A 23,742-nucleotide genomic window follows, 5' to 3' on the forward strand; every position below is an offset into this window, starting at 1 on the left:
TTGAAATAGTTAATTGCTCAAAAAAGGTTTTTGTATGTATTAACTAGTGTAAACAAATGCTATACTTCATGAAATAAGGTGAGGATCTCAGGAGGAAAGTCATTCCTACGTAGAAACAAATTGGATTTTTGACTCTGCTGGTTTCATTCAAAAACTGTAGGCATGAAGTAATTCATTTGATGAACAATAAACAACTGCAGGGACCCTTGGGAGGACATGTTGACATAGGAATCATAAGAGATTATTCATCTCTAGCTTTGAATAATGTTTCCTTAAAGGCATTAGTATTGCAAAGTCCATATTAAATTAGTAAAGGCGTAATTGTTTTTCTTATTATCCTCTAAAACACCTATTTGAGATGCTTATTTTAGTTCTTAGGAAAGTCAGATGAGGACAAATAAGGCATTGTAAATACTCATATCTTTTTAATTCATTGATAAGTAACATCATTTAGAAAATAAATTTGCTTAATAATTTCTTCCTACAACATAGTTTCCTTTTACTAGTAGCTTATTAACTTGCACAAGTGCTATTTGATTTAGCATAGTTGACATTTTCCATTGTCTTTTTAAATTTCCCTCAAAATATTTGTTTCTTTGAGGTCAGTCAATTGCTGTCTCCCACAAGTATTTGATTATATTCTCTTCATTACCTTCATTTAGTTTATCTTGTCTGTATGCTTGTTTGATAGAGCTGTTTGACCCTGGTATTCACTAGTAAGACTAGGTGATATCAAAGTAGAAGGCAAGCTCATGATAAGGGCTATGTTGACCTCAATTGTTCAATGATTGCACTTTTTGTGGCATCAGAGGACAGCAAGGCCAAGCTCCATTAAGTTTGCAAGGAACCTGGATTTCTTTAAGTCTAAGGCTTATGGAAACCACTAGGAACACAAGAAATTATCAACTTGGTACTTACATTGCTTAAATAAGGTCTAACTGTAGAACTGAAGTTTCTAGTTGTTTATTATTTTCCTGAAAAAAGATGTCCATTTACTACATGCTACCTTTTGTAAACATGAATTTCCCATTTAAATATATTTTTCATTACCTATATTTGCTGTATCTGATTTTGATGTGGTTGAAACATCAAAATGGTACACGTTCCATTTTTCTTTAAATATAGGGGGCAAGGAGAAGTCCTAATAGGAATGTTCTCAAGCTTTTTTAAGAGAATGAGAATTTTCTCCTACGTTTCCTGAATTCCAGTCCTCATTTGAATACATTAAAATGTACTTTATTAAATATACAATGGACTATAACTTTATGAATAAAAACTTGTCAGAGAAAAGAGTTGAGATAATTACATATTTAAAAATATTTTTAGACATTCATCTAGACAATTAACCAGTTTTTCTCTAGGCAGATTTATTTGTTCAATGTCAGCAAATTCACCAGCAAAATAACAGGTAAAAACTGTGTAATGCTAATTTTAACCGTTCATAAAATCTCTTCCCAGTGTGCTAAATGCATTGGGCTTTGCCATTGGAAGAGCTACTTGTGGCCTCCTTTGCTCATCGGTTATAATAAGGGTCATTTAACTTATATATATTGTATTGCAGGCATTGTATTGCAGCATGCCTCTGTTCAGTTGTCATGCAAAACAAGACTATTGAATATGGTAATTCAGGGTAGATTTTGAATTCTGAGTATTCTAAAAGTGTTTCTTAAAACTCAGATTCCATTAAGATTAGGAAAGCATCTTTAAAACATGTTGTATTCCTAGAATCTTTGAAGTCTAGCCCGGTTTTATCAATCAACAGGTTGTGATGCATGTTACAGCACATCAATACTATATTTTAATATGTACCTGTGGGATGTTCATAAAAGATATGGAGTGCCCATTCAGCTATCTTTTTATCTTGTGAGGTCTGGCCAACTACGGAATGTAGTAGTAGAAATTGGAGTAAATCTTCCTGAACAATTCCAAAGGGTATTTGAGAAATAATTAGATTTTATCAGCTCACAGCCTAAGAATACTGAAACTTCTTTTAAAAATGCTATAATTAACTTATTTTTATTACTATCTTCTTATTGAGACTCCTTAAATATATTATTTATGAAAACTTCAAATACTTTACACAACAATCTGTTGTAGCTTAACAACTTGACTGTTTATTTTTTAAAATGCAAAAAATTGAAGACCTTGATCTGGAACTCTATTAATGGTAGTGGAGCCACTCATCTGAGGAAAAGGTGCATGCGTTGCAAATATATGAAAATTTAGAAATGTAATGAGTTATAATTTAGTTTCTTTCTAAGTTAATAGTCTAAGATAGTAGGGAAAATAGTCTTTGCCTATACTTAATGTATAGAAATCCTTGTGACAGGGAGATTAGAAATTAAACATTTTGGCAAATCTATAAGGAAATTACTTGTTGGAAGATGTGTGGCAATACTGTTAAGGCCCAAAAGTCTAGGAGGCTTTTGAGGCTAACAAGTCATAAATTCAGAATACTCTATTATACACTGTTCATAACACATTATGTCATACAAGTGCATAGTTCATAACATATATGCATGTATTACATACATGGTTCTCCTATCTGTCATCCATCTTGATCTTTCTGATTTACCACCAAGTAAGGTATACTATCAAGTCAAAGTGATAACTTGTATTTTTAGCATCCTACTTGTACTGATGGTGACTACAGTTTCGGAAACTGCCCTTGACTAAAGGCTGATTTCAGCATTTTTTATATGATTTCCTACGCATTTTGCATTGGGATTGAAATAGTTATTCCAGAAGGACATGGTGGGCAAGGTAATATCTTTAATTGGACCAACTTCTTTTGGGGTGTGAGAGAAAGACAAGCTTTTGAAGTCAGTCCAATAAAAGATATTACCTCAACCATCTTGTCTCTCTAATATGCTGGGACGGACACGACTACAAACTACACTGCTTACAATTCTAGAAATAATTTTCCAGCAGGAGGAAACAGACACCCTGAAAACTGCAGGAGAAAACTGAATTATTTCATGTTTAGGAGCTTCTCACAAGTGGCACTCACTTGCTCAGTGCTCAGTACTGTTCTCAGTGGCAGATTAGCTACTGGGACAACTGTGCCTGTGCACAGGGGCCCTGGCCAATAGGGGGCAGGGGAAGTCCCTGCACCCTGACAGAGCTCCTTGGCAAGAGTGCCGGGGAAGGGCGGGGGCTGGGAGGGGACTGCAGGTGGAAGGGGTGGGGAGAGGCTCCCACTTGCTCTGGCCCAGGGCCCCGCAACCCCCAATCCACCTTTTACTGCTCTTTCAGAAACTCAGTGAACTGATGTGAAATGGGGTGTTAGTGGAGTTGAGCTTATTGAAAGATGTCCCTAATTAACAGATCAGCTTTAAAGGCATGTTGGAGCAATTTCCAGAGTAGCTTGCCCCAATTTAAAACGGGGAATACACTAATTTGTAGTGACACTGAAGGAAAGAGAAGCAACAGTTTAAGCTGCAACTTACCAGAAGAATGTCACAATGGTGATGAATAATATACGTAGGTATTGCTTCAGAAACAAAATTGTTTTGCAGTTTATAAACCTATAATATGTTAAGTGAATCTTACTTCAAATTATGTGAATTTTTTAAAAATATAGTTTGGAAAAAGTGAGTCCCTCAAAAGTAAGCAAATGGCTAAATTTTGCGTTCAGTTTCAGCATTGTACATATGGAGTAATCCCAGTGCAGCAGGTCTAGATTTCAGAATGTGGCCCATAATGTAGAAGATAATCCATAGTGGAGATGATAAAATATGAGTGAAGAAGACTTTTAACCATATGTGCATTTTCCTGACAGTAACTTATTGGATATAATTGTCTTGAGTTTAAATACTCCTTTATGTTTGTTTAAAAGCCCGAAGAATAACCACCACAGCTGTCTTTTTATTTCCTCCCTCCTCCCCCCACTGTCTTCTAGTTTCCTTAATAGCCCTGGGGAAAGGCCTCATCAATTCAGAGGTGCCCCTGATGTAATCCTGTCCCTCTCTTCTTCTTCCCTAAGGCCAGTCAGAAAATAAACAGTGGCTGCTTATCAGATGATATCCTATTGACAAAGAAAAAAGCTCATTGACTGGCTAAATAAAAGCAAAAAATGTACAACTAAAATATAAATGGTAGGATTTTTTTTTTTTTACATCAAACATACTAGGATTGATAATGGCCTTTTTCATTGAAAATACGAGTACAACATGATAAAACAATTGAATGGTTTTCTTCAAATAGTAGTTGTTACAAAATAAATTAATGGTCCCATAATTGCCCCAGTCCTGAGTTTTGTATTAGAGACTTAATAAATCACTCATAAATATATCTTATGCTTATTTAATATATAAATAAATTATCAGTGTCTTAGACAGCTTGTCCAATGTACAACGTGAACAAATTAAAATAAACACAATACAGTTAAGAGTCTGTTCCCTAAGTTAGGGCTTGTCTACTCTTACTCACAGTAGATCAAAGTGCACTAGGGAACTTTTAATGTGTGGTAGAAGGGTCCAGATGGACAGTTATTATGAGGTCCACTACAGAAATGTGGCTTTACGCTCCTGCTTGCCACCTACTGACTGTTCATCTAGTCAAGCCCTCAGATAGCCTGGCTTCTCATTTCCTTGCTCCAGTGGTTTTGTGTTTGGAAGGGATATAAACTTGCATGCTTCAGGTTGTAAACCAATCTCTAATTAAAAGGGATTAGAAAGAAACTTCCCCTGGGGGCAGATAACTTCATAATTATGACTAGAGGGTTTTTTGCACTTTCCTCTGAAGCAACTGTTACTGGTCAGAGGCAGAATATTGGATAAGATGGACTTCTGGTCTGATCTGGTATGGGGTTTTTATATTCCTAGTCAGTTTCACTTTTATTCTGTTCTCGACCTATTTACCATTGTGGGACACATATTGGGTTGCCAACTTTCTACTCGCACAAAACCGAACACCCTTGCTCCGCCCCCTGTCCCGCCCCACCCATTCTCACTGCATTCCCCCCCCCCCATCGCTTGCTCTCCCCACCCTCACTCACTCATTTTCACCAGGTTGACTCAGGGGGTTGGGGTGTGTGAGGGTGCAGGCTCTGGGGAGGGGCTGGGGATGAGGGATTTGGGGTGCAGGAGAGTGCTCCGGGCTGGGACCGAGGGGTTCAAGGATGGGAGGGGGATCAGGGCTGGGGCGGAGGGTTGGGGCGGGGGGAGTGAGGGCTCCGGCTGGGGGTGTGGGCTCTGGGGAAGGGCTGGGGATGAGGGATTTAGGGTGCAGGAGAGTGCTCCGGGCTGGGACCGAGGGGTTCAAGGGCGGGAGGGGGATCAGGGCTGGGGCGAGGGGTTGGGGCGTGGGGGGGTGTGAGGGCTCCGGCTGGGGGTGTGGGCTCTGGGGAGGGGCTGGGGATGAGGGGTTTGGGGTGCAGGAGGGTGCGCTGGACTGGGACCGAGGGGTTTGGAGAGGGCCAGGGGGGCCAGGGTTGCAGACTCCGGGCAGTGCTTACCTCAGGCAGTTCCCAGAAGCAATGGCATGTCCCCCCTCTTGGCTCCTATGTGGAGGCGAGGCCAGGTAGCTCTGCGTGCTGTTCCTAGTCAGTGGGAGTTGCGGAGCTGGTGCTTGGGGTGGGGGCAGCACGCGGAACCACCTGGCTGCCCCTGAGCCTAGGAGATGGAGTGGAAACATGCTGCTGCTTCCGGAAGCCATGGCAGGTAGGGAGCCTGCTTTAGCCCCAATGCGCAGCCGACCAGACTTTTAACGACCCAGTCAGCAGTGCTGACTGGAGTCGCCAGAGTCCCTTTTTGACCGAGCGTTTATATATACATATAAAGCAAAAAAGCACCCAAAATTAGTGTGTTGCTAATAGATGCTGTTCACTTGGCATATATCTTGGATACACTTCTGGACAGATAAAAAATGGTGCTCTTCATAGTGGCAATGAAGTTTAGTCTTGTTTTTGTTTTTTTAACTCAAAAATGGTTTTAACTGAAACTCTTAATTTGCTATGAACTATAAACCCCATCTCATTGGTATATAAATCCTGAAACACGTTCTGGTAGGTTCAACTTACTAAAAACAGAAGCCTAGCATGAAAGTGTCGGCACACACGCCAGCTGAAAACTGATAGAGAAAAGCTGAGAGAATTGTCACAGCTGGGTTTACAACTTGTCTTCTTACTTAAGCACGATCATATCTTTTAGAAAAATGAAATCTCAACATATAAAGAAAACCTCTCTCTCTATTGTTGTTGTGTGTGTTAGTTGTCAATTTTTGCTATTCAGATAAATAATAATAATTAATAAATGGAGATATCCCATCTCCTAGAACTGGAAGGGACCTCGAAAGGTCATAGAGTCCAGCCCCCTGCCTTGACTAGCAGGACCAAGTACTGATTTTGCCCCAGATCCCCAAGTGGCCCCCTCAAGGATTGAACTCACAACCCTGGGTTTAGCAGGCCAATGCTCAAACCACTGAGCTATCCCTCCCCCGTAAATATCAATACAAAAACCTACTTTATTCTTTCTTGTACAATTTTAAAAATGGGTATAGGAAAAAAAACTATTGTAACTCTATATTCTTCTATGTGAATAAGTTACTTTCAGGGTCGGCCATTCCAGCATGATCATTACAGGTTTAAAATGAGCCAACTCTCTAGAATCTGCATAGCCAAACTTGACATCCTGTGAACTGCTTTAATGGCTCTGCATGTGTGCCTTTTAGAAACATGGAAAAGTAAACTTTAAGCCCCAAGAGTTTTTTCACTGTTCACAGGTTTTGTGTGAAACTGTTTCTCTGTGTGTTAAGACAAAACTTGAAGTGGGATATATCACCTGGAAACATAGACGTTATAAGTCTGAATGACAGGCAGTCTCAGCATGTGCAAGAGATCCTTGCTGGCTTGAAGACTGTATTTATTTTACTTTGGCCATACCACGCTCTTCCACAAGCAGCTGTAAAAGCAGCATTGCTTCCTGGGTAGCTAAGGTCTTCCACCATTACTATGGTAAACATACTTAGGGAATGGCTTTTACTCTCAAAAAAAAATTTGTTCTAGGCTGTATCTTGTGTGATGTGTAAGTTCCACATAAGGAACTACCAAATATGGCATGATTTCTTTAGGCTGTGATATTACTACAAAACAGTTGTCATTTTATATGCTCTCTGTACTTCTGTAACTCAAATTCAATTTTCAGGTAACACTGCTCTACAGCGAAAATGCTTCTGAAATAAATGTAGTCAAACTTTACTAATTCTGAGTCACTGAGAATGAAAATGATGCTTAAAATTGTTGATTGGCTCTAGTTTTCAAGATATGCTGTTGGGTCAGTATATACGACCCTTGACTTGGGAATGGCGGAGGATAAGTGAGTTATAAAGGGAAGGGATCTCAATTTAAACCAGAAATGACTAAAATACATCTTTGAGTGGATCTATGAATAAATCTATGACTGGGTTTGGACAGTACTTGCTTTTTAGGCAAAACAATGAATGATGCAATCTGAAGCTGGTATTGCATCATACATGATATGAATTGCATCATGTTATTCCCAGTAGTTGAACAGGAAAAGGAAATCTATGCCTTTTGCAGTGCCAATGATTTGGAGAGAGATAACAGATCATACCAGCAATTGTTACTTCTGCATGGTGCCTCCAGTTGGGAAAGGTGTGTCAAAGAAGAAAAAGTGGACTGTGCATTATCCAAACATTCCATCAGCTATACGCCCGGTACCCCACGGAGAAGGACTGCCAGTTCCTGATGCACCAGAATCATTCTCACTTGAGTCAGACGAGGAAGAGGATGAAACTTATGGCCCTGAACCATCAATGTCACAGGACCCACATTTTCTCCCATCCTCCTCCTCTGAACCACACCTCATAACACAAGGTGAACTGAATGACCTTGTCAGGGATTTAGAACTACCCAAGAGTAAGGCAGAGCTGTTGGGCTCCAGACTACAGCAGTGGAATCTCCTGGCAGGTGATGTTAGGGTTTCCATGTTCCGTGACCCTCAAAAGGATCTTGTCCCATTCTTCTTCATGGAAGGTGATCTTGTAGCCTGCAACAACATCGATGGTGTGATGGCAGCTCTCAACATCGTTCATGATCCAGATGAGTGGAGACTGTTCATTGATTCATCGAAGAGGAGTCTTAAAGCTGTTTTACTGCATAATGGCAATGTTTTGCCATCAATTCCAGTTGGTCATGCAGTCCATATGAAGGAAACCTATGACAACAACTTTTGAGGTGCATAAACTATGACCAACATCAGTGGCAGCTTTGTGGCGATTTGAAGGTTGTTGCTCTCTTGCTTGGTCTGCAGACTGGATACACAAAGTACTGTTGTTTTCTCTGCGAATGGGATAGTCGTGCAAGAGATTCCCACTACATCAAGAAAGATTGGCCATTCCGACAGTCATTGGAGCCTAGGAGGAAAAGTGTTCAGCATCCACCACTTGTTGAATCAAGGAAGATTTTGTTACCACCCTTACACATCAAGCTAGGTCTGATGAAGAACTTTGTCAAGGCTATTGACAAAACACAAACAGCTTTCAAGTACCTCCGTGGAAAATTTCCAAGGTGAAGTGAAGCTAAGATAAAGGAAGGTGTCTTTGTTGGTCCTCAGATTCGTGAACTTCTTCGAGATGATGCATTTGACCATGCACTGCGTGGCAAGGAAAAGACTGCATGGAAAGCCTTCCAGTTAGCGGCAATAAATTTTCTCGGAAACAACAAGGCAGACAACTACAGGTTGTTGGTGGAAAACCTCCTCAAGGCATACAAAAGCCTTGGTTGCAACATGTCACTAAAGATATATTTTTTGCACTCTCATCTAGATTTTTTTCCACCGAACTGCAGAGCAGTGAGCGACGAGCACGGCGAGCGATTTCACCAGGACATTGCAACAATAGAGAAACGCTATCAGGGCAAATGGAGCCCATCAGTGCTTTCAGACTATTGCTGGACAGTGACAAGAAATGCTCCATTTAATGAATACAAGAGCCAAGCCAAGAAGAGCCAAGTAGACATTGAATAGGACTAAACTATGTACATAATAGTTTTTTGATTTTTGTTTCATAATACATTTTATTTAGATAACCCTTTTGCTGATTTTTAAAGTATTACATAAACAGGACAGGTGAAATATTATCATGTAAAGCAACCATAAACACATGAAAAGACCTAGGTTTACAATTTATGATTAAAACTCTACTACCTACACAATATACATAGACATAAAATGTAAAAACTTAAATATCTTAGAAACAGTAGCCAATCAGTTGTTTTAATTGTCATATTTGAATTCAGCACATCAAAATACATAATAAATAGCATATTTTATCTCTGAAACAGACGACTTCTCAAAAATTGTAGACCAGTGTAATCTATAATAATTTTTATTTCCAAAAAAAAATTATAAAATTTACTTAATTTAGGAAATTGCTACTAAGCCTATATAATTGCTTCCTTGTAGTCCAAATGTTCATAGGATTTCAGTATGTCAAGTTAATGCTTTCTAGAAGGTCTTGTGTTGGTAAAGAGACAGACAACACATCTTTAATCTAACTTCAGATTGGCAGCCATCTTTTTCTTAATGGCTACCAATGTTTCCCTCTCCTGTCATATGATGTTTACACTGCTTGACATTTAAAGCATTGATAACACTATTTAAAAACTATTGCCAAATTCCACAGTAATAATAATGCTATTTACCCTGCTGAAGCACTGGGTTTGCCATACAAGAATTCAAAAACAAAATAGAATACTGTTAAAAGACACAGAATATAACTAAATCCCAAATCCTAACAATTTTGCAAGTACTGTCACACATAAAGATGGTATTAATGGCTTTTTTTAAGGATCTGAAAGGAATTATTAAGATTGACCATTACTTGCCTTTAAGGCCATCCCTGGAAAAACTTGCTTGCCTACCAATTTAACATCAGGAAGTGTCATGAGGAAGAGTGGAGCCTGGGAAGTACAGTAAACTGACAGTGGGTCCCTCAGGTGTAGGATCTCGGTACATAAAGGCGTTATATGTCAGAAAAGCAAACTTGTATGTCAGTCATTGTTCTGTGGGCAGCTAATGGAAAGCAGGTGTAAAATGATTATAAATGATCACTCCAGTGACAGAACACGTTTCTGCATTTTGAATTTGCTGCATGCAAGAGTCCAGCCAGGATAAAGGGAGTTACCATAGTCAAACCCTGAGATAACTTGTACAGAGAAGAAAACATCGAGCCCTGTATAGCAGGGATTGTCAGCAGCTGCTGTCCCAGAGAAGTGGATTCTCATTCCAATAAGACACTGTCCTCGCTGTGGAGTCATGCAAGTTTCATTGTCTTTTCCTGAAAACTTCGTGAATGCATTGAATGTCCTCACAGTTCTGTAAAAAATATCTTTTTTTCTCTAATACTGATTACATTTTGGCATACGCATGATGTCTTCAACAGAAACATGGTGGAATTGTAGTTGTGACTCGAGTATAGGTATTGAAGGATATGTGCTGTTCAGGAAAGACAAATAAAGATAAAGGCAGTGGAATAGCATTGTATGTTAATGATGAGGTTGATTGGATGGAATGGATAGAATGGAAAAAAAACGCGTCGGTTCGGATCAAAATAATTTTGGAGAAGAAAGCTACCAGAAGCTCTCCTGGGATAGTGTTTGGGGTGTGCTACAGACTCCCAGGATCCAAATGGGTATGGATAGAGACCTCTTTAGTGTCTTTAATTAAATAAAAACTACTGGTATTTGTGAGATTGTGGGAGACTTTAACTTCCCAGATATAGATTGGAGGACAAGTGCTACTAATAATAGTAGGGCCCAGATTTTTCTGGATGTGATAACTGACAGATTTCTTCACCAAACAGTCTCTGAACCAACAAGAGATGGTGCCATTTTAGATATAGTAGTGAGGCCCTCATCGAAGAGCTGGTTGTAGGAGACAAGTTTGGTTTGAGTGATCGTGAGCGAATTCAGTTTAAACTAAATGAAAAGATAAACAAAATAGGTCTGCAACTGGGGTCCTTGATTTCAAAAGTGCTACCTTTTAAAAAATTAAGGGAATTAGGGTAGTGGACTGGACTGAAGAAGTCAAGGATATGAATGTGGAGGAGGCTTTACTTTAAGTCAAAGTTGCAGAAACTATCTGAAGCCTGCATCCCAACCAAATATCATAGGTAAGGGTTGCAGACTAAACTGGATGAACAAGCATCTCAAACAGGTTAAGAGAAAGCCAAAAGCCTACAAGGAATGGAAGATGGGATGGATGAGCAAGGAAAGCTACCTCTTGGAAGTCAGACGTGTAGGGAAAAAAGTGAGAACTTCCAAAAGCCAAACAGAGTTGGATCTTGCAAGGGAAATTAAAATCAATAGTAAAAGGTTTTATAGCTATATAAATAAAGAGAAAACAAGGAAAGAAGTGAGACTGCTAAACACTGAGGCTGGGGTGGAGATTAAAGATAATCTAGGCATGGTCCAACAACTAAACAAACTCTTTGCCTGAATTTTTAATAAAGGTAACGAGTAGCTTCTGGTGGCAGGGTGGCTAATGGAAACAAGGATATGGAAGTAGAAATTACCATGTCTGAGGTGGAAGTCCAACTCAAACAGTGTAATGGGACCAAATTGCGAAGGCCCAGATAATCTTCATCCAAGAATATTAAAGGAACTGGCACATGAAATTGCAGGCCCAATAGCAAGGATTTTTAATGAATCTGTAGATGTGGGGGTCATTCCCTCTGACAGGAGGATTGCTAATATAGTACCTATTTTTATGAAAAACAAAATAGTGTTCTGGGAAACTACAGGCTTGTTAGTTTAACCTCACTTGTAAGCGAGATTTTAGGACAAATTTTGAAAGAGAAAAAGGCATAGAGGTAAACAGTAATTGGGATTAAAACATGCTTTGGCAAAAGGTAGATCATGCCAGACCAATCTGATCTTTATTTGAGAAGATAACTGATGTTTTAGACAAAGGAAATTCAATAGATCTAATCTACCTGGATTTTGGTAAAGCATTTGATATAGTTCCACATGGGGATTATTAGTTTAATTGGAGACAATGGGGATTAATATGAGAGTTGAAAGGTGGAGAAGGAACAGATTAAAGGGGGGACTACAATGGGTCATACTGAAAGGTGAACTGTCAGGCTGAAAGGGAGGTTACTAGTGGAGTCCCTTAGGTATCGTTCTTGAGACTGACCTTATTTAACATTTTTATTAATGACCTTGGCACAAAAATTCGGAGTGTGCTAATAAAATTTGTGGATGACAAAGTTGGGAGGTATTGCCAATGCGGAGGAGGATTGGAATATCATATAAGAAGATCAGGGTGACCTTGAAAACTGGAGTAATAAAAAAGGGATGAAATTTAATAGTGAAAACTGCAAGCTCATGCATTTAGGCAGCAAAAGTTCTTGTTATTAATATCAGCTGGGGATTTATCAGTTGGAAATGACACAGGAGGAGAAAGACATGAGTGTAGTGGTTGATCACAGGATGACTATGCGCTGCCAATGTGATGCAAATGTGAAAAAGGCTAATGCAATCCTAACATGCATCAGGCGAGGTATTTCCAGTAGAGCTAGGGAAGTGCTGATACTATTATACAAGGCACTGGTGAGAACTCATCTGGAATACTGTGTGTAATGCTGGTCGTCCATGTTTAAGAAAGATAAATTCAAATTGGAACAGGTGCAGAGAAGGCTACTAGGATGATCAGAGGAATGGAAAATCTACCTTATGAGAGGAGACACAAAGAGCTTGGCTTGGTTAGCCTAACCAAACCAAGGCTGATGGGAGATATGATTGCTCTTTATAAATACATCAGAGGTATAAGTGCCAGGAAAGGAAACAAGTTGTTTAAATTAGTGCCAGTGCTGACACAAGAACAAATGGATAGAAACTGGCCTCAGAACAAGTTTAAGCTTGAAATTAGGTGAAGGTTTCTAACCATGAGAGGAGTGAAGTTCTGGAACATGGAGGGGATGGTATGATGAGACTGCCTATGATGGTATATAAGAAATCTGCAACTGCTAGTAGTAAATATCCCCAGTGGCTGATGATGGGATACTAGATGGGGAGGGCTCTGAGTTACTACAGATTATTGTTTCCTGGTGTCTGGCTGTTCGGTCTTGCTGAAATGCTCTGGGTCTAACTGATCACCATATTTGGGATCAGGAAGGTATTTTCCCCTGGGTCAGATTGGCAGAGACTTGGGGCTTTTTTTGCCGCCTTCTGCAGTGTGGGACATGGGTCACTTGCAGGTTTAAACTAGTGCAAATGGTGGGTTCTCTGTAACTTTAAGTCTTTAAATCGTGACTTGACTTCAGTAGCTGAGCCAGAGGCTGTGGATCTGTTACAGGAGGGGTGGGGAAGAGTCTATGGCCTGCAACATGCAGGAGGTCGGACTAGGTGATCATGATGGTCCCTTCTGGCTTTAAAGTCTCTGGGTCTATGATTACACCCCTCTTTAAAAAAGCTCAAGTCTCCTTCCAACCTTTTTTTGTTTTATGCAGTATGAACTGAATTCTCCGAAGGTTCTTTCAAAAGACTATGTTGCAAGTTTTGCAAGCAGTGGTGCGTTGTTTATATTATAAAACCAGAATCATTTGGATGCTCGTTCTTCTACCATCTGACATCTCTGCTTAAAATGTGTGACTGCAACAGGCTGGGAAGATTGAATGCTGAGGGTTATGCATTGTCCTGTTAAGTGTCTGTCTCATTAGATAGAGGGGGTTGGACTAGATGACCTCCTGAGGTCCCTTCCAATCCTGATACTCTATGATTCTATGATTCATTGCTCAGGTGAAAGGATAATGAAAAGATTTTTATGGTTGCAAAAATTATCTTTATAATAGCAAAATTACTTTCCTCCTAATCCAGACATGCTGGGCTCGTCATCACTTCCAAACAATTCGCCTTCATGTTGAGACTAAGTTGAAACACTTCAACCCTGAAGATATAGAAAAGTTTAGAAAGTTAAGTGACTGAAAACAAAGTCTTATAATGGAAAGTGTAGCATAATCTTAACTGCAGCATTTGCTACTGCTTCTAGTATAATATGACATGATTAAGCACTGAATTTAAATTAACTTTAAAAAGAAGATGCTTAGTTTCATGCCAGCAGCACAGACAATTGGTGTCTAAAAAGTTCTGTACCAGATTTTTCTATCCTTCTTTTCACACAGGAAGAAAGATGTACATAGACTCTTTGTATTTCTGGGAGAGGAAATGTAGCACAATAGGCTGTTGAAGGGAAGCAATTCCCATAATCAGTTTTCTGTACTACTTATTACCAACTGGTCAGAACTAGATTTTAATTAAATTTTAAGGGATAAAGGACAATAGTGTGTGCTAAGGATGGAGAGTCAGCTTAAACTTTGAATTTCCTGGCTTTCATTGGTTTCTGTCGCTACTTCAGTGTTATTTAAATGTAGGATTTTAGATGTGATTTCCTTTCATGGAAGGTTATAACTGTATTTTGTTTTTAGAGTCATTCAAATAGTTCCTTTTTGGTTTATTGAATAAATATTTATTCTCTAATAGACCACAAGGACATTGGCTCTGGTAAATCCCCACTGAGTGCCATGATCAGTAGACCTTCCGAATGGTATTTTGGTTATGTATGGTAATCAGGCATATGTTGTTGCTGATTTCTGGATGTTTTAAATTAAACCTTTGATATGTATTTAATTTTAAGAGTACATCACTGCGTACCTACAGATTTTATTTTAATAACTGAGTGGTTCATAGCTATAGAGATTTGTATAAGATTCATCTTCATAGATCATACATCTGAAGGCCAAGACCATTATGATCTCTCTAATTTGACCTTGCATATAATGTAGTTCAAAGAACTGACTCCCATAATTTCTTTGCGTCCATAATTTATTTGTCCTGTAGCATATCTTTTAGAAAGATGAAGCGATGGAGAATTCTCCACATCCTTAGGAAAGGTGTTCCAATAGTTAATTATTCTCACTGTTACAAATGTGTCCTTTATTTCTACTCTGAATTTGTCTAGCTTCTGTTTCTGACCCTTTACTTTCAATATCCGTTTTCTGCTAGATTAAAGAACTGTCTACTATCAGAACTCTTAGAATGTAGCTACTAGTAGGCTGTGATCAAATCACCTCTTAGTCTCTTGGATAAAATATATTGATTGAGGTTCTTAAGTCTCTCACTATAAGGTGCTAGATCTCAAATCCTTGTTGGTCTCTTCTGAATTCGTTCTAATCTACCAACATCCTTTTTGAAGTGTGTACACCAGAGCTGGACACAGTGTTCTAGTAATCTCTCACTTGTGAATTCAGATGCAATACTAACACCCTATTTGGAATTCCTTATATTGTGCATCCAAGGAACATGTTTGTCTTAGTTACAGCATCTGATGGAGATCTCATGATCAGCTCATGTATCCTGACCCCAAAGTCCTTTTCAGGGTAACTACTTTCCAGGGTACAATCGCCATTTTATACGTGCAAGCTATGTTCTTTGTTCTTATATTTAATTACTTGTATTTGGCTCTGTTAAAACTCTTCTTGTTTAAGTGAACCTACCTTAACAAGCAATCCAGGTGGTTTTGTATAACTGATGTGACCACACCATTGCTTACCACTCCACCCATTTTGGTATAATGTGCAAATGTTACCCTCAAGGATATTATACTTTCTTCCTGATCATTGATGAAGGGACTGAATAGCAGTGGTATGCGAACAGATACCTGCAGAACCCCGCTAGAAACACTCCTGTTGAATGTCACTTTTTGAGATCTATTAGTTAGCCAGTTTTTAATCAGTTTAATATGGGCTACATTTATTTTTATATAGTGCTATTTTGTATCAGAATGTCATGTGGGACTAAGTCACATTCATTACAGAAGTCTATTATGTCAACAGTTAACTTTGGATTTTTTTTTTATAAAAAAAGAAGACTAAAGCTGTTTTAATTATTTATGATATCCCTTTAGAAGCCCACTCTCATACCCTAACACATTTCCTTTTGTACCAGCAGTGTCCTTGTTGCTTCCCCTGCAGTAGGAACAACACTTGTTAGTTAATGTATGCTACTAGGGGAACCAGAAATGTTGTTGTTTTTGGATTTACCCAAAAAGTAATCTCTTCCTTTAGAGAATACTGTAATAGATAAACAAAATTCCATTAAAACATCTTTACTTCTTTGGAATTTAAAGAACTTTCAGTACCCACTAACAATTTGGGGCCTAACTACCACTGGATGGTACCTAGAAAATTAAAATTGAAACCTTTTTTATTTTTTAATTTGAAAAATATTTGTCTCTAGACTAAGACTTTGAGACCAAGACTTCGTATCGTTAATTGTAAGGCAGAGCAAGTTGTTATTGGCTAAATTGTGAACCATTTGAAAACAGAGGCTTCTGCTGGCACATCTTTAAAGTGCACATTGCTTACGCAATTATGCATTGTGAAGCAAGTAATACTAATTTTCCTAATTATTAAGGTTGTAAATAATTGGAATAAGAATTGACATAGCATTTTGTTAGGGTATGTTCCTGTATCTTATTTTTTCTTTCTCATTCAAAAGTATATGCTGCTCTTCCACAGACTGTTCCAAATAAACCTTATTCATTACTGCACAACTTGATGAAGTCTCTAAAAGGGAAGGATAGGTAACAGTAAACAGTTTTATAAAATGCAGTCCCAGAAATATATTTACATATTCTTCCTAAATATACCTCCTCAAAACCTTGAATTTAGAGTAGAAATTATGATTTTGTGAAAATAGGACGTTAGGGTTAAATGTTGAGACATGAAACTGAATGTAACCAGAGATTCGCTGCTTTTTAAAATGTGCATATACAGTAAATAGATGGTGGGAAGTTCTGTTTGTTAAATAGTTTTTGACTATTTAACATATTCTACACATATTGCTTTACTCTTCAGAGATTTGTTTTGTACTTATTAAACACCAAAAAGCTCAATAAAGTATGTTTTTAATTTTAACAAATGAAAAATTATTTCAGCTAGTCTTGCTTATCATATAACAATAAAGCATTAGCGCAATTGATCTGCTGACCTTAATTCCCTGGAAACTGTCACATTTCTTCTTTATTCCTTTGTCCAATCTAACAATGTGATCCAAAATACTACAGAGCTTTAAAGTTTCTCAGCATTGTAAGGTCAAGCTTTGGTCACCATAGTTACAGTTTAGATCTGTGGGTCAAGGGTCAAATAGATTAATGATGTCAGACACATCTTTAAATGGTTCTAACACTACTTCACCATGCGGTAAGCAGCTGAGCATATTTGATATGACAAAGGCCTTCTTAAGTCTTGCTAATAGGAGGATCTTTGGAGATATCTGCTAGAAAGGTCTTTTCTGTTGTGCAAGAATGTTCAATATTGAGCAATGGTGGGCATCAGCAGTGGGCCGTTTCAATTCAAACTGTCTGAAGTAGATTGCAAAGACTGGCTAAATGGCTTACACTACCACTGCCCCTTTCTTCCTGTTTATCTGATTCCTTTGTCCAGTATTCATTCCATTTGGCTAAAAGCCACAAAAAGGGCAGAAAACAGTAAGCTGGAGGAATATATTAAGGTACTTGATAAAATACTTGCTCTTTCATAGCCATAGTAGAACATCAAAGCAAGAAATAACGAGGTTTAGATTGCTTTTTTGTAACTTTAAGAACCTTTTATCCATGTATGTAGTGCTCAAAATATATTTACAAACATACTTAGGTTCTTTGTCTAGGTATTAGCTGTCTTTTCATAAGAAAAATGGGAATACAATTCCCCTCATGGATACCAAATTTTTAAAAAATATAATTATATTAAATTACATATAGACATGTACCTACACACACCTATGTTGAAAATACTTCATTTTGTTGAAAATACTTTGTTTTGTGGGTTAAAATGTCCACACAAATGAGGAGCTGAAAATTACATTAGGGCGTCATTTATGGGTTTTTTTTTTTTTTTTTTTTTTTTTAATAGCCTCCTTAGCATAACTGCAAGATAAATATTGCAAAGCCTGGCTAAATGGCTTACACTACCACTGCCTGATCATTGTATATGTGGATTCTGCAGCAAGCTAAACATTTCATGGCTGTAAAGATTAAATAGAAAATCTGTTAAAACATGTTTTTAATTAGTAGAATATGTAAATAAATAACAGTTGAGTCATTTTAATTGAGTAAACCTGTTTTTGACTCCATTCACCTGATCCTGTCACAGAAGCATATCAGTAATGCATTGTTTCAGCTGAGAGGGAGGGAACCGAGCACTTTGGAAGATGGAAGGTGTTCAATATATCATTAATACTATTGAAGAGTGTGTGTGTTGGGGGGGTGTCAGGGTTTTTTGCCAATGGAGTTTGTGATGGTGATGGTATGGGAAGGATAGGTCCTCTCCAGAGGGAGGATCAGTTGCCTGTGATTTTTTTTTTCACATGACGTTTAAGTGGGTGACAGAATTCTGTGTCATGCCCCTTTCAAATCAGTGAAAACTGTTGCAATGTAGAAATTTGGAAACAAGCTAGTTAGCAATAAAAATTAAATGTTGAATTGTTTGGCAGGGCTTAGAAACATTGGTTCAGCAAACAAATACAGTATTACTCTGAGTCATGTTTATGGGATAGTAAATCGATATTTAACTATATTAAAGAAAAAATCCCAAACATTAGCATGCTGCATCTGCCTTAACGGTATGTATACGGAGTTACCAAAACAAAACATATCTATTTTATCTATCTCTAGTATTTATAAGGTACTATTATTTTGATTCTGATACATCATAAGGTTAAACCAAAATGTTGAGATTTCCTTAACATAATATCAAGAGAAAATGTAGTTACACAGTTGGATTTAGATACTGGTTGTCATTTTGGCTGTTTGAATGTTTCCATTATAGCTCTAAGAGGGAAGAAGGGAGCCTCTACTTTCTCATCCCTTCCTCTTCTGCACAGCAGGATGCATTACAGCTTGTTTCTTTACAGCTGTCTGAATAATCTGGCCTAGAGTAAAGTTTCCTCCTATCCATGGAATGTTAATATAGTACTTAACAACTGCCTCACCCGCCACCCCCAACCTTCTAGCCTTTTTACCCATATTGCTTCATTCCTCTCTGTGAAAATCCTCTGTTGTTTTTTCAGATTTTTTTCAGATTTAGGAGTTAGTGAGTTTCAATCCTCCATTGTATGCATGCATTCTTGTGATTTTACCAGAGTTGGTGACTCTTGTACATGAACTAGGTTCGTGTGTGAGAAAGATTGAATTTCATTTGAACCAAGAGTTACAGCAAAGGCCCCCAGGTCTGTCCATCTCAACAAAATAACAAACATGGTTCTTTAAAACATAGTAAAGTCTGACTACCAAGTAAAAAAAGGTAAACTGGCATATAAAGGAGTGATACCCAGATGAATTAAATCCTTCAATACTGTATCTGAGCATGTGGTATAAAAACAGAAAGAAAGAATCACTAAAAAGTTCAGGCAAATTCAGCAGTTGCCAGCATAAAAAAGGAAAGCAGTTGCATCCAACATGAAATGTTGCTTAGGCACTGTATAAGTGGGACTTACTACTTCCTGTGCTATGCTGCTGGCATAGCTGACATTTGTACTTTTGCCATCCCAAAAGAGTGAGAGTTTTTTCTTCACAGTATCACACCTTCAATGTAAATATCTTAGGTGGCAACAAACTGTTTCTCTTGTTTCGCTACAAATGTACACAAATTTCAGTATCCAGCTAACTATAGAACACCAAAATGAAATACTTCTTCACACAGCAAGTGCTCAGCCTGTAGCATATGTTTCCACAGGAGGGTTTCGAGATAAATGCCATAAGTGGAGTTTAAATAGGACATGATAATGTTATGATCAATAATAACACTTAATACTCCTATAACACTTTGTGTTTATGAAGCACTTTTAATTGTAAACATTAACTAATTCTCATGATGTGCCTTTGAGGTGGGGAATACAAGTGCTCTCTGTTTTATGGTTGGGAAACTGAAACCCTGGAACTTTAAATTGCATGAAAGATTGTAGCAGAGCTGGAATTGAAAACCCAAGAGCTCTTGGCTTCTAGAGTCATACCGAATCTATTAGATTAGACAATCTTTAATAACATTTATTGTTATGCCTACTAAAACCAATCTAATTTCACGCGCAGGGCACTCTTTGATCACTGGAAGAGTCGCAAAAGACTTTGTTCCAGTATGTATAAATGGTTACAGGCAGTAAGATGTTTACGTATTGCTCTGAATCACCAGATTAAGTATCCTCTGATACATCCGGTGAGGTTTTTCCAGTAGAGAGAGGGAAGTGTTAGTACCATTATATAAGCACCAGTGAGACCTCATCTGGAATACTGTGTGTAGTTCTGGTCTCCCATGTTTAAGAAAGCTGAATTCAAACTGGAACAGGTGCAGAGAAGGGCTACTAGGATGGTCCAAATAATGGAAAACTTACTTTGAGAGGAGACTCAAAGATCTTGGCTTGTATAGCCTAACCAAAAGAAGGCGGAGGGGAGATGATTGTTCTCTATAAATACATCAGAGGGATAAATACCAGGGAGGGAGAGGAGTTATTTAAGTTAAGCACCAATGTGGACACAAAAATTTAAACTGGCCATCAACAAGTTTAGTCTTGAAATTAGGTGAAGGTTTCTTACCATCAGAGGAGTGAAGTTCTAGAGTAGTCTTCCAAGGGGAGCATTGGGGGCAAAAAACCTAACTGGCTTCAGGACTGAGCTTGATAAATTTATATAGGGGATGGTATGATGGGACTGCCTACAATGGCATGTGGCCCATTAGCGACTACCAGTAGCAAAAATCTCCAATGGTTGGAGATCGGACACTAGATAGGGAGGGCCCTGAGTTACTACAGAGAATTCTTTTTAGGTATCTGCCTGGTGGGTTTTGTCCACATGCTCAGGGTCTAACTGATTGCCATATTTGGGAAGGAATTTTCACCCGGGTCGGATTGGCAGAGACCCTGGGGTTTTTTTCGCCATCCTCTGCAGCATGGGGCACAGGTCACTTGCAGGCTTAAACTAGTATAAATGGTGAATTCTCTGTAACTTGTCTATAAACCATGATTTGAGGACTTCAGTAACTCAGTCACAGGTTGTGGGACTGTTACAAGAGTGGGTGGATGTGGTTCTGTGGCCTGCAATGTGCAGGAGGTCGGACAAGATGATCACGAAGGTTGCTTCTGAGCTTAAAGTCTATGAGAATCTGTTGGGAGCATGGATATCAAGGTTGGAAAAAGTAATTATAGCTGATCAGATGTGGCAAATATGAAAAGGAAAGAAAAATGCATTATAGTGAACGCTGGTGGCAAATCTCTATAGTAAAAGATACATACAAGTTAAGCTTATACCCTCTTTTTGTTTCTCTTAATTAATGCTATATGTTTGTCAAAGTCATGATTTCAATGTCAAAAAATTGTGACTTTTAGAATATTCTAATACAAGATCATGGTCTTTGTCACTCTAGGAATTTATACCAATTTGGCTCCACGTGAATCCAACGCAGTGGGGTATGGTTGAGTAACCTATAAGTTAGAGTTTTTCAACTCAGTAGTTTAGGAAAAGATGAACATCTTTAATAAAAAGATGATATACTAGCAACTGTTTTTAAAATTGTTAACTATGTTTGATATGTTTTTAGTATTTGGCTATATTTTAAAACTATTAGAGACTTATTTAACATTTCTAATGGTAAATAATCATTATTAACTTAGTATTAATTAAAATAGCAAACAAACGGTTTGTTTAATTAGCGCTAAGATTGCTTAAGAGTCTATCCTTCTACTGAAATCACTAAAAGTAAGGAAATCTTGCTAAGTTAGGTTAATGAGGTTGCTTAAGGCAACCTTAATTCATGTGTCTTGACAAACACAAGCATCACTATAACCACACACACACTGATGGATTCCTCACTTCTACAAGAACTTACTCTCACATCCAGCACAACCACACTGCAAACACAAAATTCTTGTCAATCAAACTCAAATACATAATTTTAACTCCTATCTCAGCTAAATAGGTATATTTTCCATATACGTAAACCGTGATCTATTATTTATGAATGGAAAAGTATAGGGTCAGCGTTACAAAGTTGTTTGTTGAGTTAGATTTTTATCCTGCATGGCAAAAAGCTATGATTTTCCTTATATTTTACATGACTGGCAACTAGCTTTGCTCATAACTATATAAACCTTTCACCGTTGGGAGTGAACATTTGCATGCTAGGTCTGTACCCAGAGGTGAATTTGGAAAGTTAGATGGGAAAAATCGTTCTGTTTGTTTGAGTACGCAGCTCAGTACAACAGGGTTGACGCTGGGTTTTTACTTATACTTTTTCCTTTAGCAGTTACATAAAACATTTTTTTAATTCAGTGACAGTTGCCCAAATAAAAAAAAAAAAATTGTCTCCACCTTCTGGAGGAAAGAAGCATGATTTACGTGACGTGGGAACTTGTAATATTCAAATAAACTGACAAGCCTAAATTCACCCTCAGCTGATTTTTAAACATGAAGTTTATACAAAAATGTCATGACAGATCTGATTGTCTGCCACAAGAAATAGTCTGGCAGAGTAGATGTAATTTGTGTACAAAAATGAGACAAGTGCTTAAGGGTAGAAAGCACTACAGGTTTTATAACAGAAAGCCACAAACCTAATGCAGACTATTTGTTTACTTCAGCCCTGGGTGGTTTTTTACAAAGGCCAGAACCCTAAACTGCTGTATTAATTAAACTGTAGATTGTTGTGCACCAACATTTAGGTAACATATTTAACTTAATTCCAATTTCAGAGCTTCTGTTTTTTAAGTATCTGAAACTCCTTTTTTCCCAAGAGTCACATTTAAAATACCCTGGGATCCTATTAGTAGCCATACAACGTATTTGCACAATATATATATATATATATGGAATGTAGATAGTAGGATGGAAGAAACACAATAGGGTGCTTTATCTAATCCTACCTTTCTGCTCTTATCAAGAGTGTCAAAAACAAATCAGAAATTGTAAAACTAGGACTGGAAGAGTTTTAGAAGTTGTGAATTTGGTGCAGGGTTATGGCATAACATTTTCATTATAAATTCTTTAAACTGTAAGCTAACAGTATGAAATATCATTTTGTGCAGTCAGTACAGAAAAAAATGTTTTGATGGAGAGGCAAAACAGTCACTAAATTGACTTTTTTCCTAGATAGAAACTAAGATATAGTAATCGTTTTAAAGAAAGCTTGAAGTGCAAAATGGATAAGCACAACTTAATTAGTAGTTCATGTATATTCTTGCAGATGATATAATAAATTGTTCTGATTGCACCCCATCACATTTCAGCTTCACTATTTCATTGCTGTTTATATTAACTTCCATTAATTTATGATGTTTTGACTGAAAGTTTAAAATGGGTCATGAAAATTACTTTTATCATTTCTTGATTCTAAAATAAGTGTCAACATTTGGCTATTCTGTTTCAGTAATGGATTAGTTTTAATTCACAGTAATGTAACCCTTAAAACCTATATGTCAAAGATAGAATTTTGACTTTGAGAATGTGCTTTGACATGAAAGTATATGTTAAAGTTTTTAATTTTATATTTCACTTGCTGATTTTAATAGACATGTAACAGAGCATAGAGTGTTAGGTAGATGGCCATTTATTCATTGAACTCAACAATTATATTCCATGTGTTTTTGCTTTTGTTATGTCAGATACATTTGTTCCACTTTAAAATAAATATATGCAAGTACAGTAATAAATCTATAAATGTAATAAGGTGTGAAAA

At 37.7% G+C, this 23,742-nt stretch overlaps 1 protein-coding gene across 4 annotated transcripts in view; it reads left to right on the plus strand.

Annotated features, from left to right (window-relative positions):
- Window positions 1–23,742, plus strand: part of MACROD2 (mono-ADP ribosylhydrolase 2) — a 1,283,788-nt gene that overhangs the window by 209,076 nt on the left and 1,050,970 nt on the right. The gene's annotated exons all lie outside the window — the stretch shown is intronic.

This window comes from Trachemys scripta, chromosome 3 (assembly GCF_013100865.1).
Source record: "Trachemys scripta elegans isolate TJP31775 chromosome 3, CAS_Tse_1.0, whole genome shotgun sequence".
NCBI lineage: Eukaryota > Metazoa > Chordata > Testudines > Emydidae > Trachemys > Trachemys scripta.